This window comes from Archocentrus centrarchus, unplaced genomic scaffold (genome assembly GCF_007364275.1).
Source record: "Archocentrus centrarchus isolate MPI-CPG fArcCen1 unplaced genomic scaffold, fArcCen1 scaffold_93_ctg1, whole genome shotgun sequence".
Lineage (NCBI taxonomy): Eukaryota > Metazoa > Chordata > Actinopteri > Cichliformes > Cichlidae > Archocentrus > Archocentrus centrarchus.
In genome coordinates this window covers 253,140-276,319 of record NW_022060302.1, presented here as the reverse complement: position 1 = coordinate 276,319, position 23,180 = coordinate 253,140, and the positions used below count along the sequence as shown (strand labels likewise).

The 23,180-nt window shown below is 44.7% G+C and overlaps 3 long non-coding RNA genes across 3 annotated transcripts; 2 read left to right on the top strand and 1 right to left on the bottom strand.

Moving 5' to 3' along the window:
- The first annotated feature begins 14,931 nt into the window (after positions 1–14,931).
- LOC115778005 (uncharacterized) lies at positions 14,932–16,617 on the top strand. Its single transcript, XR_004019733.1, has 3 exons — positions 14,932–15,015; positions 16,180–16,276; positions 16,501–16,617. It is a non-coding gene; the product is annotated as an uncharacterized LOC115778005 (long non-coding RNA).
- On the top strand, positions 16,613–18,412 carry LOC115778007 (uncharacterized). Its single transcript, XR_004019735.1, has 3 exons — positions 16,613–16,665; positions 17,482–17,645; positions 18,072–18,412. It is a non-coding gene; the product is annotated as an uncharacterized LOC115778007 (long non-coding RNA).
- A 3,382-nt stretch (positions 18,413–21,794) lies between these two features.
- On the bottom strand, positions 21,795–22,405 carry LOC115778008 (uncharacterized). The gene is made up of 3 exons (XR_004019736.1): positions 22,375–22,405; positions 22,014–22,212; positions 21,795–21,853 (listed from the first exon to the last, which is right to left on the bottom strand). It is a non-coding gene; the product is annotated as an uncharacterized LOC115778008 (long non-coding RNA).
- Between the last annotated feature and the right edge of the window lie 775 nt (positions 22,406–23,180).

The window sequence follows — 23,180 nt, the reverse complement described above, 5'->3', positions numbered from 1 at the left end:
CATCAGTTTGAGAAATTACAAAGGGCTCAATGTACTTTACATCCATAACATAATATTAGATGTTTAGCCTAAATTGTTGTTATAAGCATTTCACAGAGCATCCCTTTGTGATGAAGAATAAAGAGCAGATAAAAATAATGACCAATATGAATAGTCATGGGATGACATGGAGATGTGCCCTGCAAAACTGAAAGCAACAAAGCTCATTCCAGGGTGCTTTTTTGGTTTGTACCATCTATGTCACCAGTTAGGCAAATTAGGCAGATAAGCACCTCCCATAATTCCATAAGGTCTGAAATTGCTCTATTTTGCTCTTAATGACAGCTTATTTTCTCAGTTATATTTATACAGCATTTACTATAAAACATATTTAGTTATAGTCAGATTCGTTTGATACAGATGGTGTAACAGATGGCTTGTAAAGTTAAGAGACTTAAAGCTTCAAGCTTCTGATTTGGAAGAAAGCCAACATGACGCTTCCCAGTGCTCTGACCTTTGGAAGGAAAAGAAAAGGTCAAAGGTGGAGCCTGAATAGGATTCATTTGCATATTTGCTGCTGTTTGAATCCATAGCTGAGATTGTTGTTTGTAAATGAAGCCAAACATTTGTCTCCTCCTGGTGTCGCTGGGATAACTGTACATGTACTCTGATCTGTGAGTGAGTGCAGCACAGCACACAGCAGCAGAGACTGGATACAAGGAGAAGAGCACAAAGGACACACAAACACTGGGAGACATGCTGTTCATTTGATGACTTTATTAGAGATTTCCATCATGGAGTCATTGTGGGAACGAACTGCAGGGAAAAGAGCAAAGATCCAGAAATCCAATCCAGAGTTTCTCTGTGACAAACACAAACATGTTAAAGACACAAATAGACATTAATAGTCTTTAGTGACTGTTCATCCACATCAGTGTTTGTGTTGAAGACATCAGTGTTGGTCTCAGTGTGGTTAACAGCAGTCAGCAGTCCAATTAGAAAAAGCTCATTTCAAACACTTCATGCAGTTCATCTTCTCACCAGCAGAGGGCCACAAATCACCATCAATGAAGACTTCAAGGAGATGTTAGTGACATCAGAGCTGCACATCAACATCTGATCAATATGGAAGTTCATGTTTCTGTCATTGGATCAGTTCAAAAGCACAAAGCATGCAAATGTGCTCTTATTGTGAAAAGGTGCTCCTGCTGAGAGCTTCCTTCCTGTCCTGCTTCCATCACAGCTTCCAAAAATGAGTCCAACAGTAAGAGCATGTGGAGAGGTTGGAAAAATGGCATTAAGAAAGAGAAATCAAAGATTTGGATGGATTTGAATGAGCTCAGACTTGTTGAAAATGCAGAGGAGCTGGTTGTGAAGTGAGCTTCAGAGAAACACAACATCCTGATATTCACTGTGAAGCTTTGAGTGGAAAAAGACAGAAAAACAACAAGTGGATCCTGGAATAATGGCAGCTTCCATCTTTAAAGGACTGAAGAGGAAGAAGTTTACAAGGAATCATTGAGAACAGTTTCAAACATCAACTGATTGAATCCATGAATGTGAAAACGTGTTTGTGAGTGAAAGAGACAGACATGTACAGACTGAACTATCTGTTCAACAGTCAGAGTGTTTCTCTAACAGGAGGACGCTCTTTACACTCAGCTCAGCACACACACACTGAGGAACCAGGAGAACAGACCCTAAACCCAGGATAAAGAGGTTCAGTGAATGTGGTGTTGAAGGTGTGGAGGTGGATCAGAGTGTCAGAGGAGACTCTGTAGAAGGACAGAGTGCCAGCAGGACAGTCCACATACACTGCTACTCTGTTAGAGCCAGAGGAGGAGGAGGAGGAGGAGGAGGAGGAGGAGGAGGAGGAGGAGGAGGAGGAGGAGGAGGAGGAGGAGGAGATGGATGTTCTTCTGTTATTGTGAATGACAGACTGAGGACGACCATCATAGCAGCTCAGACTCCAGGACTGATCATTCCTCCAAACCAACAGTCTTTACTGTTTCCTTTCCTTCTGATTCTTCTGTAACTCACTGATATATAAACGTCTCCTCTCCACTCGACCTCCCAGTAACAGCGACCAGTCAGACCATTTCTACACAGCAGCTGATAATAATCAAACCTGTCTGGATGATCAGGATATGACTGAACCTCCTTCACACGTGTCACCTTCCTGTTGTTGTCACACAGTTGTAGCTTTGTGTTCACTGTGTTTGTGTCGATTGTGAGTTGACAGGAATCTGATGGAGAGAACAAACACAATCCAGCTGCAGTTATTGATCCATCATCTGTTCTTTGATTGACACTTTGATGATGACTCCTGACATCAGAGATGTGAATGAGTGATGTGACAGTTTGAAGATGGTTGAATGTGTGCTGCTTTGTTTTCATCAATCACATTAAAAACACACTTACACTTCCTCAGACCTGGGCTCAGCCATCGCACTCCAGCAGGCTCCGCCCTGAAAGGAGGAGGGGGGTCAGAGGTTATTTCCTGTCTTCCTCTGAGCGTCTGCATCTCTGTTTTCTACATGTTTTTGTTCTGGCTCGGCCGCACGGCTAATTTCCCTTTAGGGCCGATGAAAGCGAAGCTGCGAGCACCACGAGGGATGACCGCATCATTGAACTGTTCTCAGATCAGCATCAAAACCCTGCAGCTGCAGGTCTGACCCGGCTACAGGCAGAGGCAGCGATGGCCAGTGGGAGCCTGTTTGAACCCTTTGGAGTTCATTCTTTGAAGCTTTCAGTCTGGATGTTGTTGATGAGAAAGAAAGCATTCAAATGCAGCACTGGTCTCATCAAACTTCTTCTCCATCATTAAGTAGAGGAAAAGAAGTGACAGAGTCACAGCTGTGCTTCAGAGGCACACACACACTTGAAGATGTCTGACCTTTGAATATGACAAGTATAGGAAAATGATCCACGGATCAAGGAGATCAGATCCTGTGGATTAGTCTGCAGCACCATCAGATTGTTTTCCTGTTTTTGTCTCAAAGTGTCCTTTATACAGTCAGAAAGGCACAAAAGTCAAGAGGATTTAACCCAACAGCTGAAATGATGTTAGAACAGAGGATGTCCACGTGTTGGGCTCTTTGTCTTTCAGCAGTGCTTCACAGGATCTTCCAGTTACACATTGTTCTCACACTGGAACAACATTTGAATCTTCATTTGAACATCAATTCAAAATGACTCATTGAAGGGAATTTGCAGCTTTTGTCTTCCAGCTGAGAACTTAGAAGATCTGCAAACTGCACAAGGTTGTTAAAAGACTTGAAGCTGGAAATGAGCTCAAAATGGAAAACTGGCTCTGAAATCTGAGACTACATCACGCAGAATAATCACAGCAAGAAGAACAACTTCCTCTGTGGAGCTCAGGGGCGGAGCTCAGGGGCGGGGCTATTAAGAGGAGAGCAGAGGAGACGACGAAGAGGAGAGAGCAGAGGAGACGACAAAGAGGAGAGAGCAGAGGAGACGACAAAGAGGAGAGAGCAGAGGAGACGAAGAGGAGAGAGCAGAGGAGACGACAAAGAGGAGAGAGCAGAGGAGACGAAGAGGAGAGAGCAGAGGAGACGAAGAGGAGAGGGCAGAGGAGACGACGAAGAGGAGAGAGCAGAGGAGACGAAGAGGAGAGAGCAGAGGAGACGAAGAGGAGAGAGCAGAGGAGACGAAGAGGAGAGGGCAGAGGAGACGACGAAGAGGAGAGAGCAGAGGAGACGAAGAGGAGAGGGCAGAGGAGACGACGAAGAGGAGAGAGCAGAGGAGACGACAAAGAGGAGAGAGCAGAGGAGACGAAGAGGAGAGAGCAGAGGAGACGAAGAGGAGAGGGCAGAGGAGACGACGAAGAGGAGAGAGCAGAGGAGACGAAGAGGAGACAGCAGAGGAGACGACGAAGAGGAGAGAGCAGAGGAGACGAAGAGGAGAGAGCAGAGGAGACGAAGAGGAGAGGGCAGAGGAGACGAAGAAGAGGAGAGGGCAGAGGAGACGAAGAAGAGGAGAGAGCAGAGGAGACGAAGAGGAGAGGGCAGAGGAGACGACGAAGAGGAGAGAGCAGAGGAGACGAAGAGGAGAGAGCAGAGGAGACGAAGAGGAGAGGGCAGAGGAGACGACGAAGAGGAGAGAGCAGAGGAGACGAAGAGGAGAGGGCAGAGGAGACGACGAAGAGGAGAGGGCAGAGGAGACGAAGAAGAGGAGAGAGCAGAGAGACGACGAAGAGGAGAGAGCAGAGGAGACAACGAAGAGGAGAGGGCAGAGGAGACGAAGAAGAGGAGAGAGCAGAGAGACGACGAAGAGGAGAGAGCAGAGGAGACAACGAAGAGGAGAGGGCAGAGGAGACGAAGAGGAGAGGGCAGAGGAGACGACGAAGAGGAGAGAGCAGAGGAGACGAAGAGGAGAGGGCAGAGGAGACGACGAAGAGGAGAGAGCAGAGGAGACGACAAAGAGGAGAGAGCAGAGGAGACGAAGAGGAGAGAGCAGAGGAGACGAAGAGGAGAGGGCAGAGGAGACGACGAAGAGGAGAGCGCAGAGGAGACGAAGAGGAGACAGCAGAGGAGACGACGAAGAGGAGAGAGCAGAGGAGACGAAGAGGAGAGAGCAGAGGAGACGAAGAGGAGAGGGCAGAGGAGACGAAGAAGAGGAGAGGGCAGAGGAGACGAAGAAGAGGAGAGAGCAGAGGAGACGAAGAGGAGAGGGCAGAGGAGACGACGAAGAGGAGAGAGCAGAGGAGACGAAGAGGAGAGAGCAGAGGAGACGAAGAGGAGAGGGCAGAGGAGACGACGAAGAGGAGAGAGCAGAGGAGACGAAGAGGAGAGGGCAGAGGAGACGACGAAGAGGAGAGGGCAGAGGAGACGAAGAAGAGGAGAGAGCAGAGAGACGACGAAGAGGAGAGAGCAGAGGAGACAACGAAGAGGAGAGGGCAGAGGAGACGAAGAAGAGGAGAGGGCAGAGGAGACGAAGAAGAGGAGAGAGCAGAGGAGACGACGAAGAGGAGAGGGCAGAGGACACAACGAAGAGGAGAGAGCAGAGGAGACGAAGAGGAGAGGGCAGAGGAGACGACGAAGAGGAGAGCAGAGGAGACGAAGAAGAGGAGAGGGCAGAGGAGACGAAGAAGAGGAGAGAGCAGAGGAGACGACGAAGAGGAGAGGGCAGAGGAGATGAAGAAGAGGAGAGAGCAGAGGAGACGACGAAGAGGAGAGGGCAGAGGAGACAACGAAGAGGAGAGGGCAGAGGAGACGACGAAGAGGAGAGGGCAGAGGAGACGACGAAGAGGAGAGAGCAGATGAGACGACGAAGAGGAGAGAGCAGAGGAGACGAAGAAGAGGAGAGAGCAGAGGAGACGACGAAGAGGAGAGGGCAGAGGAGACGAAGAAGAGGAGAGAGCAGAGGAGACGGCGAAGAGGAGAGGGCAGAGGAGACAACGAAGAGGAGAGGGCAGAGGAGACGACGAAGAGGAGAGGGCAGAGGAGACGACGAAGAGGAGAGAGCAGACGAGACGACGAAGAGGAGAGAGCAGAGGAGAAGTGACGTGCATGAAACAAACAGGTCCCAGTGGATATCCTGTCCTCTTTTCCTGCCTGCTTTGGATTTCTCTTTGATGGACTTTGTGTTTCCTCATTTTGGACTTTTGCATTTGGCCCAATAAACGCTCCTTTTTCTCACTTCCTTCCTGCCTCTGGATCTGCACCTGGCTCCTCTCTAAATGCACTGATTTATTGCATTGTTGTCACTTCCATTATTTTATAGTGTGTGTTGGCTTTTCAAAGCACACTGTGACCTTTGTCTCTGAAAGAAATGCAGAAATGCATTTGTGCAGGGCTGCTGCCTTTAAATGAAAACATCTCCCTGTAGCTGTCAGCTTCTACCACAGCTCTGATTAGAAAACTGTGATCAGTTTGTTCTTCTTTGGATCAAGCTAGGCTAACAGTTTCCTGCTTCCAGTGTTTGTAGGAAGCTAGGATCAATATGTCCTCGGCCTCTCTGTGCACACATTCATCTGATCTGAATCAGGCTCAGAGGGAAAAATGAGTTTTCCCAAAATCCTGCACTGTTAAATATCCTGAGATATCTACAACTTGTTCCTGGAGACGTTCTCCTTGGAGACCCCCTACATTAATATCCCTTATTGTTCACTTCCAAGAGTGTTTTTGTTGTGAGCAAAGGAAAAATGTTCCTGCATGTGTGATTGTTGATGTCACATGTGCATGAAACAAACAGGAAGTGAGTGAAGGACACAGGAAATGCTTCCAGCTCTTCCTCCTCTATCAGACATCCTCTCCATACCTGAGAGTGTCCAGTCTCCAGCGTGGATCCTTCAGTGCGGCCGACAGCAGCTTCATTCCTGAGTCTCCTGGATGATTGTAGCTCAGGTCCAGCTCTCTCAGATGGGAGGGGTTGGAGCTCAGAGCTGAGGCCAGAGAAGTACAGCCTTCCTCTGTGATCAGACAGCCTGACAGACTGCAGACACACAAAACAACAATCCATCTGTGAGCAATCATTTCCTGTTTGTCACATACAATAACATCTATCCATTTCCATCCATTCAATTTAATGGAGCTTTATTTATAAGTGACAATTGCCAACAGACAACAGCATCATCTCAGGTTGTGTAACAGTGTAAGGTAACAGCCTCCAATCTTAGAGAGAAAGCCCCAACCATCAGACAATCCACTGTGAGCAGCACTTGGTGATGGTGGGAAGGAAGAACTCCCTCTGACAGAAAGATGCTTCCAATGAAAACAGGCTCCAGGAGGAGCTCGGACCATGACTGGTTTCAGTGTGAGGGCAAAGAGAAGAGAGCAGAGATGAGCTCAGAGAGACAAGAACCAAACACAAACTAAGGAGAGAGAAGAGCAAAGTTAAGGAGCTGCAGTAGTGGCAGATCAAAGCATCAGGAGGGAAAAGAGGGGAGTGCAGAAGAAATGCATCATGGGAAGTCCAGCAGCAGCCTGAGCCTATAGCAGCAGAACTAAGGGAGGCTTCAGGGTCACCTGATCCAGCTCCAACTAGAAGCTTGATCCAAAAGGAAAGTTTGAAGCTGATCTTAAAGCAGAGAGGGGGTCTGTCTCCTGGACTCAAACTGGGAGCTGCTTCCACAGCAAGTTCAACATTTGGAAAAAGCTTTGAAAAAGTGTTTGTGCTGCACAAGAACATCTGGCCTTGGTATCCTGTCATGTCCTGGAGTGTTGAGGAGGAGAGGAGCCAAATCCAGAAGCAGAAGCAGACTGACTGAACCTTTGATTAGTTTGATGGAAACAAAGTGCAGAAGAAAAAGCCATGGAAAAACTAGGAGGAGGATCCAGAGACGCAGGCAGCACCTGAGGAGGACAAACTGAGCCTGAGACAAAGTGGACATCCTAAAAGTGTCTCCTATCTCCTTTTCCTAAGCTGGGAGGTGGCAGGAGAATTAATGAGGACTCAGGAAAAGAGAAGAGCGCTGAGAATCTGAACCGCTTCACACTCGTCTCTCCTTAACAACGTGATGCTGGATGTGTTGGAACTACAATGTGCAGAAGATGGACTACAAAAGCCACATCTTCCTTCAGCACAGTGTGTTCTTCCCCTGCTGTTTGATGCAGCTCATTTAAAGGAGAGCAGCCTGTGAAAAGCTTCATTCCAAAGGTGGAATCTGAAAGAAAAAGGAACATTTGGGCTCAGATTTCCTGACGTCTGCAGCTCAAAGACTTCTTTGGAAGTTCAAAAGCTGCTGGATTCACTAAAGAGGCTCAGAGTCAGTTTGGGACTCAAAGTTGTGGACACCAGGATTTTTGCTGCTGTCCTGATGGCATCTGGATTTGGAGGAGTTTGACTTTGAGGAGGAGAAGATTTCAATGAATCCCACAAACATCAGTGAGAGAAACAAAGCCCATCTTCTACCTGCTGTGGTTGTGATGGATGCTCAGAGGAGTGTTTTTAGGAGGGGACATGTTATCAGAATGAGCACTCTGCATGGACGGCTCAAAGCTGTGAGCGCAGCTCCAAAACTCTGTCCTCAAACTCTTCACTCAGTCCTCACGCTGAGTGTTTAGAGCTGAGCTCCACTTCCTGCTCCTCAGTAATGCTGATCTGACTGAAACAGAGCACAAATGAACTGAGCTGCTTTTTCTCAGCAGTGCGCACACAGAGAGCCACTTCTCTCTGCTCAATCTGTGACCAATCAAAGCTGTGACAATGCAGCTCTCCATCAATCTGTGTGAGTGTGTTAGATTCATGCCTGAATGCTGCAATGTGCTATTGAAAAATCCCATGTTCTATGTTCCTGCTGATCCACTCAAACTCCTTTCCTGCTCCTTGTTTAGGATTTCTAGGACTGACATTAAATTCCCTCCATCCATCTGTGATCCCAGCTGAGCTGAAGTCCAAACCAATGAGAATCCTGATGAAACCAATGATCCCGAGATGGTGCCGTCTCCGTGGGAACTCTGTAGCTCCAGCTGATGGAGCTTCACAGTCTTCCTCATCAGTAACATCAACTACAGCCTATAATGTCAGCTGAGGGAGCTAAACAGTGGCTATGAGTCCATTCACTCTGCTAATGAATGCTAACATAGCAAGCTAATGAGCTCACACACACACACACACACACACACACACACACACACACACACACACACACACACACACACACACACACACACACACACTTCCTTCTTCTCCAACCAACAGCAGAGCAGCATCACACTGATCATGAAAACTACTTCCTGTTACAATCATGAGCCCTTCACAATAAAACAGGAAGCTTGTAAACATGAACCATATATAATGTAAAGGTTCTTTTAAACTGATTTAACACACTGAACCATTTTAAAGGGATTCCATTTAAATCTTTACAAATAATTGAAGCACAATTATTTTCTCCTCTCCTTTCATAAAGCACTGGTTCTCAAACTTTTCCCATCATGCCCCACTTCACCGGGTCAAATGTTTTCATGCCCCACGCGAAGACACGTTGGAGGGTGGGGGTGTCCCCATCGTGGTGAAGTGGGGGTACAGCTGCTCTATGTACCCAGCAGACGGTGATGGTGGAGAGTTTGGCTAGTCGCTGTGTGCTCACGTATGTGCAAACATTTCCTTGTTCCACCGTCAGAATTACAGTGGTGTGCGGATCGATCTAAATATCGATCATATCAGATCAATGCTAGCGCGATAAGATCGATGCTTCAGTTTGTTTGTCTCCTGGAAGTTCAGAGCGTTTCTCCCCTTCATCAGAAAGCAGGCATGTCTGTGCAAACACTGGCCTTCTTTGCTCCGCCCCCTCCTCCCTGCTCTGCTCTGATTAGCTGTCTGCAGTCACGTGACTCAGCGCCACTGACCCCAGACCCCAGCACAGAGGTCAGAGGTCACAGTCAATGCTGCCCTTTAAAGTTTCACAGCTCTGATGTTCAGCAGCACTCAGAGTGCACTCACTAATACAATAATTAAGAGCAATAAAAATGTTGATGTTAGCCTCTGTGCACTGAATCAGCACATTAATGATTTGCTCTGCATTAATCTGGGTCCTTTTTCACAGCAATGTTCCACTTTACTGGGATATTTTTATCTCATTTATGTGATAATGTCTCAGGAGCAGGCGGCACTCATAGGGATCATTGTCTGTGGAAGAAGAGTCATGTGACCTGTGAAACTCCTCTGTTAGATTGGTTAGATGCTGCCAGCCTCGCCCCTTTCATGTGACCCTGCAGCAGAAACCCTGGGTTAACTTAACCTGATAACCATGGTTTATCCTGATCACCAGTGTTAGGCTCAGTGAACCCAGATCCCCCAAAGAGACCCTGGGTATGCTGAGCTGGCTTCGTAGTGCAGGGCCCTGGTCTCCAAAAAAGTCCAGTTTCAGAGTCCATAAAAAGCTCAAAGATGTGTTTTATTGTGTTAACTCATTATTGTGGAGAGGAAACATTACAGTGAGTCAGTGCTCATTAAAATGTGTTTGTCAAAGTGTTTCATCTCATAAATCCTGACACACGGCTCTCCCCAACATAAGCTGCCTGTATCAGTATCACCAATACTGGTATCAGTATCACCAATACTGGACCTGGATTTACTTGGTATCAGACCAATACCAACATCTGCAATAACAGAGAATCAATCTGAGGTTCAACATTTGTTCTTCATCACTTTTCTCCCAGGTCCTTCATCCCCCACCTGTCATGACCCCGCCCCCCAGTTTGAGAAACACTGTTATAAAGGATGGTCCCAGTGTCTCCTATGCTAAAGGAGGCAATAAAGGAAGCATGGAAGCTCCTTTCCTTACTATCAGGAGAATTCAAACTGCTCTTATTATGGCCTCCATGCAGAGATTTCTGGGCCACTTCTCTCAGTGAGGAACCCTCCTCAGCAAAATGGATCATTGGGAAGCACTCACAGACTGAGAGGAAGGACAGGGATATTTATACACCTGAGGTCATCAGGAAACTGAACACAGCAGGTAACGAGACACAGCTGAAAATAATTAGACAACTACAGGAGAGGAAGTCAAACTAAACCTAAGACACCAGAGACGATACCTACCAAAATAAAAGAGGAAGCATGACTGAAACACAGAAACCTGAGTGACCTTAGCAAAGAGAGGAAGAGGAGCAGTGAGGGAACTAAATAAACATCACAAATACAAACAGGAAGTAAAACCTATCATCAGTGCTAACCAGTCTAACCAGTTCACCACTGTGCTGCCAGTTTTTACGGATGGTTAAAATGTTATTTTTGAAGGTGTTCATGAAGTTATTACTACTTAAAGCTAAAGGAATACAGGGCTCAACAGAGCTGTGACTCTTTGCCAGCCCGGCTACAGAGCTGACAGAAACCTGGGGTGTTCCTGTGTTCCTCTATCAGTGCCCAGCAGTGAACAGCTTTAGCTTTTTTCAAACAATAGTAAAAACACAGTAAAAATATGCTTCATAAAGGTCTTCTAAATGATGATGCCACAATATTGATGCAGCAACACTTTAACAAGATGATCGACCTCTGAGGGTCAATTTTAGGTTGTTTTTGGTGTTCTGGCAGCTGGAACAGTGATTTCCCAACTTTGGGATAAATGAAAGTTCTTCAGTTATTTTTGTATTATTAATATGATGCTGTTAAACATTCACATTATTATCCTTCTCTGCATTTTTCAGTCTAACTCCTTCCTCATGCTTTGAGCAATAGAAACCTTTTTGGTATCAAAACGTTCAGCTTTTTCTGGAGAATTATGCCATTACTTTTATTTTTGTAACTTTGATCATTTTTAAATTTTTAGCTTTTTATGATCTTTTTTGTTGCCATTTGAAATAAATGCAGAAAGTTGGAAATCCTCTTCAACCCCACCCCAGCCTGAGAGTGTCAGGAGGAGCCTCCACATTCACTCCAATGGTAACTTTTCTCCTCTCTTTGGGGCCACAGCCAAATACAGAGGCACTTTTTAAACTGCCATTTCTCCCTCAGTTTTAGTGGTACAGAGATAAAAACACACGTCCTGCCTCAGGAACGTCTCCTGGTGCTCACAGTGGGAAAACCTTCTGAGTGGGATCCACAGTGTTTGTGTGGCAGGCTGTTGTTTATGGGCAGGTCAGGAGGATTTTCTGCTAATTCACCCATTCACCCAGTTGTGAATGTACATGGCACAGCCTACCAGCAGTGTTGGTTCTATTACTAACACTTCAGTCTGCTAATGTGTGGTCGCAGGTTCAATTCCCAGCCTTCCTCAAATATCTGATTATTTTAATTTGCCACACAAGACACACACTTTCACCCAGTCTGTGTGTATGTGTGTGGGTGTGTGGGTGGGGGAGGGGGTTGATGGTAAAAACAGCGACCAATCAGAAATGAGCTGCTTTTCATTTGTGGATTCAAACTGACGTTTTCAGGTCTGTTTCTCTCGTACTGCATTTATTTCAACACCGCTAATACGACTCTGACCAGGGCTCAGAGACACACAACAACACACTCACACGTCATTTTATTAGGTACACCTGTGTGCCCAAACTGTAGTTGGCCCCTTCACTGAGTCATGTGTCTACACCTGCTTCAGGCTCTGCAGCCTCTCCAGCTGTTTACTGTGAGCTCAGTTTTTCAATATAGGTTTAAAATTAGTTTGGAAATACCTTCAAATTTCTTTAAAACTTTTCACCTTTTTCTACATTTTATACTTTTAGTGAAGCATCTTTGAATTTAGTTTGTTCATCTATTTAGACTATTATATATTTTATCCTACCAGTATGAAAGGAAACTATATGTTATGGATGCAAACTGTAAGTAATTCAGATTCTAATAATCCATCAAAAGGAAAATTAAAAATATCCCCTTGATAATTCCTTAAAGGTTAGCCATTTGTACAATAATATGAATCAGTGGAAAAGTCTGAATCCTGACCTGAGAGTTTCCAGTTTCCAGTGTGGATTCTTCACTGCAGCAGACAGAAGCTTCACTCCTGAATCCTGCAGGTCATTGTTACTCAGGTCCAGCTCTCTCAGACTAGAGGACTGGGAGCTGAGAACTGAGGACAGAGCTTCATAGTTTCTCTCTGAGAGGTTACAGTGACTCAATCTGAACATAAAAGATGAACACCAAAACAAACACTGCTGTTTAAGTCCAATTAGGGTGCAGTGAGGTGAGGAGTTAGTTGATTTATCAATATTTAATCATGTCTGTTTAAAGGACTAATTAATTCCTCAGAAGATTACAACAACATTAAACTTTAATGGCTAAAATCTTTAACTGGTTAATTTTGAGAGAAAAGAAAAAACAAATATCACTTGATCTGACCTCAGAGTATTCAGTTTGTAAGTGAGACTCTGCAGTCCTGCAGACAGAAGCTTCAGTGCTGAATCCTGCAGGTTGTTGATACTCAGGTCCAGCTCTCTCAGGCTAGAGGACTGGGAGCTGAGGACTGAGGACAGAGCTTCACAGCCTCTCTCTGAGAGTTCATCGACATTCAATCTGAAAATTAAAACAACAACAAAACAAACAATGTTTTTAAAGTGTAAAGTTTATGTATCACTTTCTTTTGATTGGCTACTTTCATGAAGCCTGCTGAAGAGCAGCAGTCATTGTGAGCTCCACCTCCTCCACCTTCTGGTTTAGGAATTCTGAAAACAAACTGTAAACCTACCAAAAACCTGATTTCTGTCTCATGATTGGGAATCAAATCCTCTCAGATCCATCTGTACATTTTAGAGTCTGATTCTGGAATATGACAGTGGAAACAGGAACATCCACAGCAACAAAGATTACAGCAGGACGTCTCTGTTTGGGAAGTATTCCCCTCATTACCTGTTCCAACAGGGAAACAAGCAGCCTGTTCCAAAACAACATCTGCATTATCAGGAATTCGGCTCCCTAGCCGGCCTTGGGCTGGCAATCATATCTCTCCAGGCCTATGTGTGACGGTCGCTCTCCCCCCTCAGCCCTCTCTGTGATTTGTGAAGCTGGATCTGGTGTACCACAGCCGCTGATGAACTTCCACCACTATCAGTGAACTGTTTTGGCTAGGAGCTGGTATCTGGGCTCCACAATGCCCCCACCCTCTCGTCTCTGTCTGCATCCCCTCCTGACCCTGACCTTACCCACCATATTGCTATCCTGGCTTTAAATGTGCAAATATGCTTTTGCTGAGGTGTTTTTTGGAACCTCGTACGGTGTTTATAATGAATACAGTACGAGATGATTTTTTTGAACCTACCTATCCCAGTGTATCTCTTTCTGTTCTGCTAAAGGTAGCGCTGCAAGTCGGCTGCATGACCTCGGACACCTGTCCCCCCGTGTTTGTGTTTGTTGTATTTGTCACGGCCCCTCCTCTGATCTGCAGGGGCGGTGCTTCCTGCAGGCAGAGGTGGGCCTTGAGTAATTGGAGCCACCTGGGCTCACTAATATAAGCAGGGCTCCACTAATTATTCTGCCCTCTCTGCTCCTCCAAGTAATATTGGTTTGTCTTTTGTTCTGGTTTTTCAGTTGCAATATTCACTCAGGTTTCCACATACATGTCCACGCACTCATACATTGCATACACTGGACATAATGACATACTCACATCTCATATTTATCTTTCTTTTTGTTTTGCTTAAGTTTCAATAAAACTAATTTATTGGCCTACACCTTTGCCTCCCCTCATTCTTTGTTACGGGCCGTGAGCCAGCCTGTGACATATTCTTGGATGGGTGCTCTGTTAACTGCAATTTCCAATGTGTGAACCTGTTCACCCACATGGCAATAGAACCTTCATTCATTCATTAATGTGAGGTGGGGTGGCTGTAGCTCAGTAGGTAGAGCAGGTCACCTACAGGTAAATGTGTTGTGTAAGTGCTTTGAGTGCTCAGACTGAGTGGAAAAGTGCTTGATAAATTATTACTTGAATCAAATAATGTATAATCAGTAGTTGAATTAAAATGATCAAAATAGTGTTTGAATAAAAAATAACTAAATAGTGGCTGAAGCAAATAATAGAAATTAAAAAAATAGATTAGACAGAGAGCAGACAGACAGATAGAGCCAGACTAACTTTAGGAGATATGTTTATCTTATTCATGGCTTTCCCAATCTCAGAGGAAAATATGTTTATCTTATCTTTGAAGGTTTTGCCATATGTACATTAGGTGCACAGGAGTAAATGTCACTGTGTCCTGTTAGTAAGCTGGATCAAACTGCTCTGTCATGATTAGGGACATATCAGGGCAGGGAGATGTGTTTCTTTTACAGGGCCTTTATCACTGATGGAAGAAATCTGAGCAGTGAGAGCCAGCCACTGACAAACCAATCTGAGAAGGCCAAGTCTAAACCACGGCTCTCTCCATCTGTTTTTGAATTGATAGTGCTTGTAGTACACTGTAACGAATGGCTGTAAAAACTGCAGCATGATCATACAGTAAGGCGGCTGTAGTTTGGAAATACAGCTCTTTGCTGTGAACTGAAATGCCTCTGATAAGAATATGGAATTTAATTGGACCGCTGGATCACGTGCATAGCTGTGCTGTAAATTTTAAATGTACAGTTGCATTGTGGGATATTTACCGGCTGGAGGCGAATGTTCGCGGGCTAGAGAGCGGGACCAAGGAGGATTTTCACCGGGTAAGTACTTTTTAACATTTTTATTGCAGTTTTGTGTCTGTTAGTGGGCAAACAAATATTGGATGTGGTGAGCTACTCTCGCTTCTGTCACAGTCTTCTAGCTAGCAGTTGGTCGCCGGGCGCTGCGCCTTGCTGAGGCTGCTATTATTTCACCACAGTTTACAATCTAGCACAGAGCAGTTTGATTAACAATGTGCACATTTGTTCTCACTGTGGTCCTGCTGCTCTTGATTTCACGGCTACAGAAATGGAAATGACAGCCGGCATGAACGGAGGAGAAGTAAGAGGAAAAATGAAGATCAAATGGAAATTTCAGGCTTCTAATTTAACAAAAAGAGTCCCAACATGAAAGGTAGATAACAACCTTCATGTATTTTGAGACACAAATTGAAAATTGAATACAAATTTTAGGGCTGCAACGAATAACTCAAATAGTTCTTCTATTAAAAATCCTCGACACAAATTTGTTGCTTCGATGTTTTTAACTCTGCAGCTCAGGTGTCTCCATGCGAGCATTTCATCCACGTTAGCGACATTAAAGGACTGTCGCTGTGGCGGATTTCCATCATTTGGAAAAAACCACGCTTTACACGAGTGGATCATCCTGACAAGTTTTTCCACGCCCCCACTGCTCTGTGCTGTGTGTGTGTGTGTGTGTGTGTGTGTGTGTGTGTGTGCAGTGAATGTCAGTCTTTACTTCAGCTGCAGCCACCAGGACGGCTGCTATAACCACAGTTAGCTATTAGCATTAGCATCGTTTGGTGCTGAACACCCCCCCTTCAGTACGAGGGGCTCGTCTAAAGGTTTTTATACTTTAAACCCTGATTAGCGACTAAAAATAGAGCTGCAGTAGAAACGTAATTTGGAGGATGCTTGTGAATAAAAAGCATTACAGCATTAAACTCATGCAGCCCCCAGTTTTTCAACTAAAACACAGCAGCAGCTGTTTTACTGCAGTCTGTCTGCACATGCGCAGCAAGCAGAAAAAGGCGGAGCCGCTACTGAGACCTGAGCTCAGGTGGAGAGAAAGGAGACGTTATTCTAGTGTCCAAAGCAGCAGCTTTTACCTGTAACCAGCTTAAAACCTTTACTGGGAAACAGCTGGAGGTCCTTCAGCAACCAAATGAGGAAGAATGAAAAATCAAATCCAACGTTTTTTCTTAGGTAATCTTATGTTGTGATGTGCTACAGAGGTGTGCTACAGCTGCAGGTCTTAAAGGGACACACAACCTGCCGCCAAGTCCACAACTCATTGCCCTCAGTAAGTACAACATATGCACAATGTAGTCTTCAGGGTGTCTCACTGTATCTCCCATCCCCCTGTCTATAGACAAATGGGTGGAAGATACAGTGGGATATTGCCATCTTACTGTATCTGCATCCCTAGGTCTACAGACAGAGGGGAGGCAGATACATCCCTCTGTCACTGAGACAGGGATGTATCTGCCTCCCCTCTAATATCAGTTAATATTGTTATCTTTTCAGGAGACAACATTACCCTTCATCATGGATGATCAGCATCGAGGGTGAAATTGTTTGAGGGCGTTCAACCTACGTTCCAGGCTGGTCTCGCAGCACTTTTTGCCACCTTCTACGTTTTAACCTTGAGTATCCAGAGGAGGCAGCATGCACACTGGAGGTTTTTCAAAGGTGAGATCTAATTCAGTGATGCCTTTTGTTAAACATATTTGGTAGTTCACAAGCATCTAATCTAAGGTGCCGTTTACACGAGACCGTTTTCATTTTGAAACGGTGTCGTTTTGATGCGTTTCGGCCTTGCGTTTACACGACAACGGTGTCGTTTTGATGCGTTTCGCCCTTCTGTTTACACGACAACAGAGTGAAAACGATGTGTTTCAGAAACGGGGTCCAGAGTGGAGCGTTTCAGAAACGCACCGGCTTGCGTTTTCGTGTAAACACTTGAAACCGGGGTGATTTGAAAACGCTCGACTCGCACATGCGCACTATGGTTGCGACGGCCAGTTTTTCGCGCACGCGCAAACTGATAAACAGTACTCGCGGATTCACGAGTGCTTCTTATGCTTTTCCTGTGTTTTTACCGTTTTGTAATTCAGCGTTGTGTGCAGCAGCGATCCAACCTCATCATCGGTCCACACAAAACCTCTCACATTGGCCGTTTTGTAAGTAATGAACAATTTGCCGCACTACCTACTGTGTCACTCCACGCATGCGCGTCTTGCGTAAACAAACTGCAAAGAGAACACCAACGCCAACTTGTGGCCTGGCATGGGAACTACATCGTTTTCATCGTTTCACATGTCCTCGTGTAAACGCGGATCGTTTCTGAAACGCCATCGTGTAAACGAAAGGCTGAAACGCATCAAAACGACACCGTTTCCAGTGAAAACGGCTTCGTGTAAACGGCACCTAAAAGGTCAATATGTAACTTACAGTAAAGAAAAGGGTGGTTTTGAACACTGAGCTATATGTCTCCATCTGTTTTAGGTGATTCACAGGCCTCAACCCTGAAAGGGGAACAAAGGCTGCAAAAGGAAAAGTAACATCAAAAATGACAGGACGACTCGTGCAAAAGAAAAAGACAGCAGTGAACAAACATGTCTCCACTGTCCTCTGCAAGTTCATGGACTACCAGAGGAACTTCTAAAATGGTAAGATTACACATTTACTGCTCTCTGTATGTGCTCTTTGCTTTTTTTCTCTATCTGTCCTCCTGTCCATGGACGTGTCTGTCTCTGCCTCTCTTTCTCTGTCTCTCCCTCTCTTTCTCTGTCTCTGTCTCTCTTTCTCTTTCTCTGTCTCTTTCTCTCTTTCTCTGTCTCTGTCTCTCCCTCTCTTTCTCTGTCTCTCCCTCTCTGTCTCTCCCTCTCTTTCTCTGTCTCTCTGTATCTGTCCTATCCATTTCTAACAGACAGACAGGAGGACAGCTACAATGAGGGAAGGTCAGAGAAAGAGTGTCTGTCCACCAAATCTGTCCTCGTCTTCCTGTCTGTCTTTAACTGACATAAATGTAGTTTAATGTGAAATGTGTATATTTCATGTGTTAAATGAAACATTTTCCTTTCTTTATCTTCCAGCCACCCTTTGATGAGGCGTTCAGGACTAAGCCCCACTCAGCACTCATTCATGTTGGTTTGGTTTGGCTGTTCACGAAGTTTTAAACTAGCTCAAATGTTAAAGATGTTACTGTTAGGGTTCCTATAAAGTGTTCAAAAATATGTAACTTCAATATTTGACAGTGCTGGATTCCTTCCTTCAAAAGGAAGGGATCCAGTTGTTTGACAGTTTGTTTGTTTTTTAGAGATTTTGACCCTTTGGAACTTTTATTTTAAAGGTTATTTAACTTGTATGTGATGTAATATTACCATGGGGGGTTATGCATTTAAAAATGTAGCAGTTCATAATGTTTTTTGGTCAGTTCATGTCAGTGTATTTTTACACTTTGGTTTCTATACTTTTTGACTTGTATGTAAAAAGTTGCCTTTGCAAAGCGTCATGTTTTGTTATGTTTCAGTTTGTTGGTTTTAAATTGACAATGAAATAAAATAATTTTAAAATATATTGTTTTTTATTTGCTTGAAATTAGAAACATTGCTAACATTTATTGAGAGTTTGGTGAATTGCAAACTGCAAGTTGACATTTTAACTTTTAACAGCTAGCAATAGCCAAAGTATGCAGAGTTTAATTCCTGTTGAAATTAATATTTAGGGTGCCTCTTACACTACTGTAAAATGAAATAACTTTTACTGTAATTCTATCACAGGAAAAAAATGAAGTAACAGTAACCATGTAATATAATTACTGTAAAATTGTGATAAAATCACAGTAAAATTGTAATGAAATTACAGTAAAATTGTAAAACAAAATTACAGTAAAACTGTAAGAGAATTACAGTAAAATTGTAAATTACAGCCAAATTGTAATTAAATTACAGTAAAACTGTAATTAAATTACAGTAAGGTTACTGTAAAAATTACAGTAACTGGCTGGCAACCCTGCTGCAGGTAGATTACTGTAGATTCTACAGTCACTTTTTAACAGTGTATAAAATAGTTATGTTTAGCCGAGAGACTTTGCTCTGTGGGGAGGGGAGCCACAGCCAGACTGCTGGGATGGTCTGTGTCTGCCTGAACCAGTGGCCCATGTACATGCTGATAACTTCTGATTCTTTAATATATTAAATGTTTTCATTTTAAATTAAAGTGTTTGAGGTGTCTTCCTTCACAAATAAAAACACGAAACACTGTTAAAGGTGTCTGTGAAGGAGATGAGCTGAAATGCTGACTCAGGAAATCCCAAAGATAAAGCTGGGAGTCAAATGTAATTCTGTGGGAACTCTGGTTATGGCAGCCTTACAGTCAGACATGCTTTCTGACAACTAACAGGAACCTTAGTGGAGCCAGTTTGTCCTCCATGCTGGATGCAATTAGAGCAGCCATAGCAGAGATTACAGAGGAAATAAGGGACTGCACTGAAGGTGGGACACAAGCCAGAGCTTGGATTAGCAACATCAGAAGAAGATGTAGTTACAGTCTGCTGTGAACAACCTGAGGCCAGTAAAGCTGCCAGGGGGCCTGACAAACCGAAGGTCATCTGTACTGAGTGGGTGGACAAGGACATTTTTATGAACCAGTGACTGAGATTTGACAACATGAAGCTACAAGCAACATAAGGAATAAGATTGAGTTCAGCAGCAGCTGCAGAGCCTGGGTATATGATACAGAGTTACTGAGAACTGAAGAGAGAACAGTACAGAAAGAACATTGATTGGATCCTTTGGGATGAACAGAACATGCCACAGATTTTTCTTATTATGGGTTTTTGTTTCTGAGAGATTAATGATGGGAGTTAATGACCTATGGGTCTGGATGGTACTTTGATAAGAGTTAGACACACAAATGTCTCAGAAACACTTTCTGCTGCTTTGGGACATTAAAAGTATCATAAGCTTGATTATAGCTGATGATCATTGAATTCATATTCTTAAGTTTTTAAAAGAACAGCACCCATCACACTGTTTATGATAGAAATAAAGAGATGATGACATATTTACTCACAGAGCTTTGTTGGAGGCTTTGACCACTGGCAGCAGCCTCAGCAGAGCCTCCTCTGAAGCAGAGTATTTCTGCAGGTCAAACACATCCAGATCTTCTTCTGATGACAGTAAGATGAAGGCCAGAGCTGACCACTGAGCAGGAGACAGTTTATCTGTGGAGAGACTTCCTGATCTCAGGGACTGTTGGATCTCCTCCACTAGAGAACCATCATTCAGTTCATTCAGACAGTGGAACAGATTGATGCTTTTCTCTGCAGGCAGATTCTCATTGAGCTTCTTCTTGATGTACTGGACTGTTTCCTGATTGGTTTGTGAGCTACTTCCTGTCTGTGTCAGCAGGCCTCGTAGAAGACTCTGATTGGTCTGCAGTGAAAGACCCAGGAGGAAGCGGAGGAACAAGTCCAGGTGTCCATTTGGACTCTGTAAGGCCTTGTTCACAGCACTCTGATGGAGAGCTTGTAGCTTTGGTTTATTAAATAATTTAGACTTCTTGAAGGTTGTTTGTTGTTCTTCCAGCAGATTGAGTCCAGACTTGATGAAGGTCAGATGGACATGAAGAGCAGCCAGAAACTCCTGAACACTCAGATGGATGAAGCAGAACACCTTGTCCTGGTACAGCCCTCTCTCCTCTTTAAAGATCTGTGTGAACACTCCTGAGTACACTGAGGCTGCTCTCATATCGATGCCACACTCTGTCAGGTCTGATTCATAGAAGATCAGGTTTCCTTTCTGCAGCTGATCCAAAGCCAGTTTTCCCAGAGACTCAATCATCTTCCTGCTCTCTGGACTCCAGTGTGGATCTGTCTCAGCTCCTCCATCATACTTGACCTTCTTCACTTTGGCCTGAACCACCAGGAAGTGGATGTACATGTCAGTCAGGGTCTTGGGCAGCTCTCCTCCCTCTCTGGTCTTCAGCACATCCTCCAGAACTGTAGCAGTGATCCAGCAGAAGACTGGGATGTGGCACATGATGTGGAGGCTTCGTGATGTCTTGATGTGGGAGATGATCCTGCTGGCCTGCTGCTCATCTCTGAATCTCTTCCTGAAGTACTCCTCCTTCTGAGGGTCAGTGAACCCTCTGACCTCTGTCACCCTGCTAACACACTGAGGAGGGATCTGATTGGCTGCTGCAGGTCGTGTAGTTATCCAGAGGTGAGCAGAGGGAAGCAGGTTCCCCCTGATGAGGTTTGTCAGCAGCACATCCCCTGAGGTGGACTTTCTAGGGTCAGTCAGGATTGTAGTTTTGTGGAAGTCCAGAGGAAGTCGACACTCATCCAGACCATCAAAGATGAACACAACCTGGAAGTGTTCAAAGCTGCAGATTCCTGCTTCTTTGGTTTCAGTGAAGAAGTGATGAACAAGTTCCACCAAGCTGAACTTTTCCTCTTTCAGCACATTAAGCTCTCTGAAAGTCAATGGAAACATGAACTGGATGTCCTGGTTGGCTTTGTCTTCAGCCCAGTCGAGGGTGTATTTCTGTGTTAGGACTGTTTTCCCAATGCCAGCCACTCCCTTTGTCAGCACTGTTCTGATTGGTTCATCTCTTCCAGGTGAGCCTTTAAAGATGTCTTCTTGTCTGATTGGTGTTTCTGGTCTGTCTGGTTTCCTGGATGCTGTTTCAATCTGTCTGACCTCATGTTCCTCATTGACCTCTGCAGCCCCTCCCTCTGTGATGTAGAGCTCTGTGTAGATCTGATTCAGGAGGGTTGGGTTTCCTGCTTTAGCGATGCCCTCAAACACACACTGGAACTTCTTCTTCAGAGCAGATTTAAGTTCACGTCCACAAACTGCAGCAAACGTTTCTGAATGAATAAAGAACATCGGTTAATGTTTTACCAAATAGATGTGACTATTTCATCTCCATAAAGAATGCCTGTTTGAATCCATGCTGTTTAATCTCTTTAAACTTCAGTAAATGTCTCATTCATCCAGCAGCTTCAATCTTTAGAGAAATCCTCTTACTGCTCTGCAGACGCTCAGCCAGCTCCTCCTGCTTCATTCTCCTCAGGAAGTCCACTGTGATCTTCACTAATGCCTCTTTGCTGCTCCTCCTCTGCTCTTCATCCTCCCTCTCTAAGCATTCTGGGTAATCTGGACTCAGGATCTTCTGGATCTTCTTCAGCTCGTCCTTCACAAAAGTGATGATGTTTTCCTCCAGCAGCTGGAACAGAAAACTTTATGAATGAGCCAATCAGACTGAAATCATGGAGCCAAACATCAGATCCATGTTGGACACACTGACAATCCACTGGTCTCCAAAGAGCAGCATGGAGATGACTGTGAGCAGAATAGATGGAACAGTAGTTGTTGTACATGTACAGACCTGAAATATGGAGTCCAGCTGTGTTTGATGCTGCTGGGCAGACTGACCACTGGGACCCTCTGAGCTCTGCTGGTCCACTCTGTGGAGGAACCATCAAGAATGAGTTCAAGCACAGGGTAAAGATGCAGTCAGTGAGTTTTGGACAGAAACAGTGACTCAGTGACTCCCTGTAGCTGTAAATGTTCTTCATCCAGCTGATCCCACTGAGAACCAACAGCTCAGCTTAGTGTGCTGCTTTGAGTCTCAGAGCTCTGCTGAGCATCAACAACTTCTGAGCCAAAAGCTTCAAAATCTCCTGTTGGAAACCTGATGTTTTACAGACAGAACCTCGAGCACTTGATGGAATACCTTTGACATAAAGCTGAATTCCAATCAGGATCATTGGGAGCAAAAGCCCAGTTATGAATGAGGAAAAGCCCAAATGAAGTGCTAACAGGTCCTCTTTAGCATCAACAGCTGGAAATCATTTAGCTCAGGAAGACTCAGCCCTCTGAGATGTGATTAGTTCCTCCCTCAGCTCAACATCCTCAGATCAATGAGATGATTTTAGCTCCCAAACTTCATCATCTGCCCTTCAGGACTCGACTACAGAGCTGCTAACTAGCTCTGATTCAGCTGTTTCCTGATAGTAAACCATGCATGTATGTGAGAGCTTCAAGTCTCAGCTGTTTGTCATGACAGAGGCAGCTACACTACAGAGGCTGAATCCATATGATTACCTGGTTCAGACCCCACAGAGCTGTCTGATGCTCTGGGTGTAGGAACACCTTTTTACCATCAAGGTCACTGCCAGGATCAGACTTCTC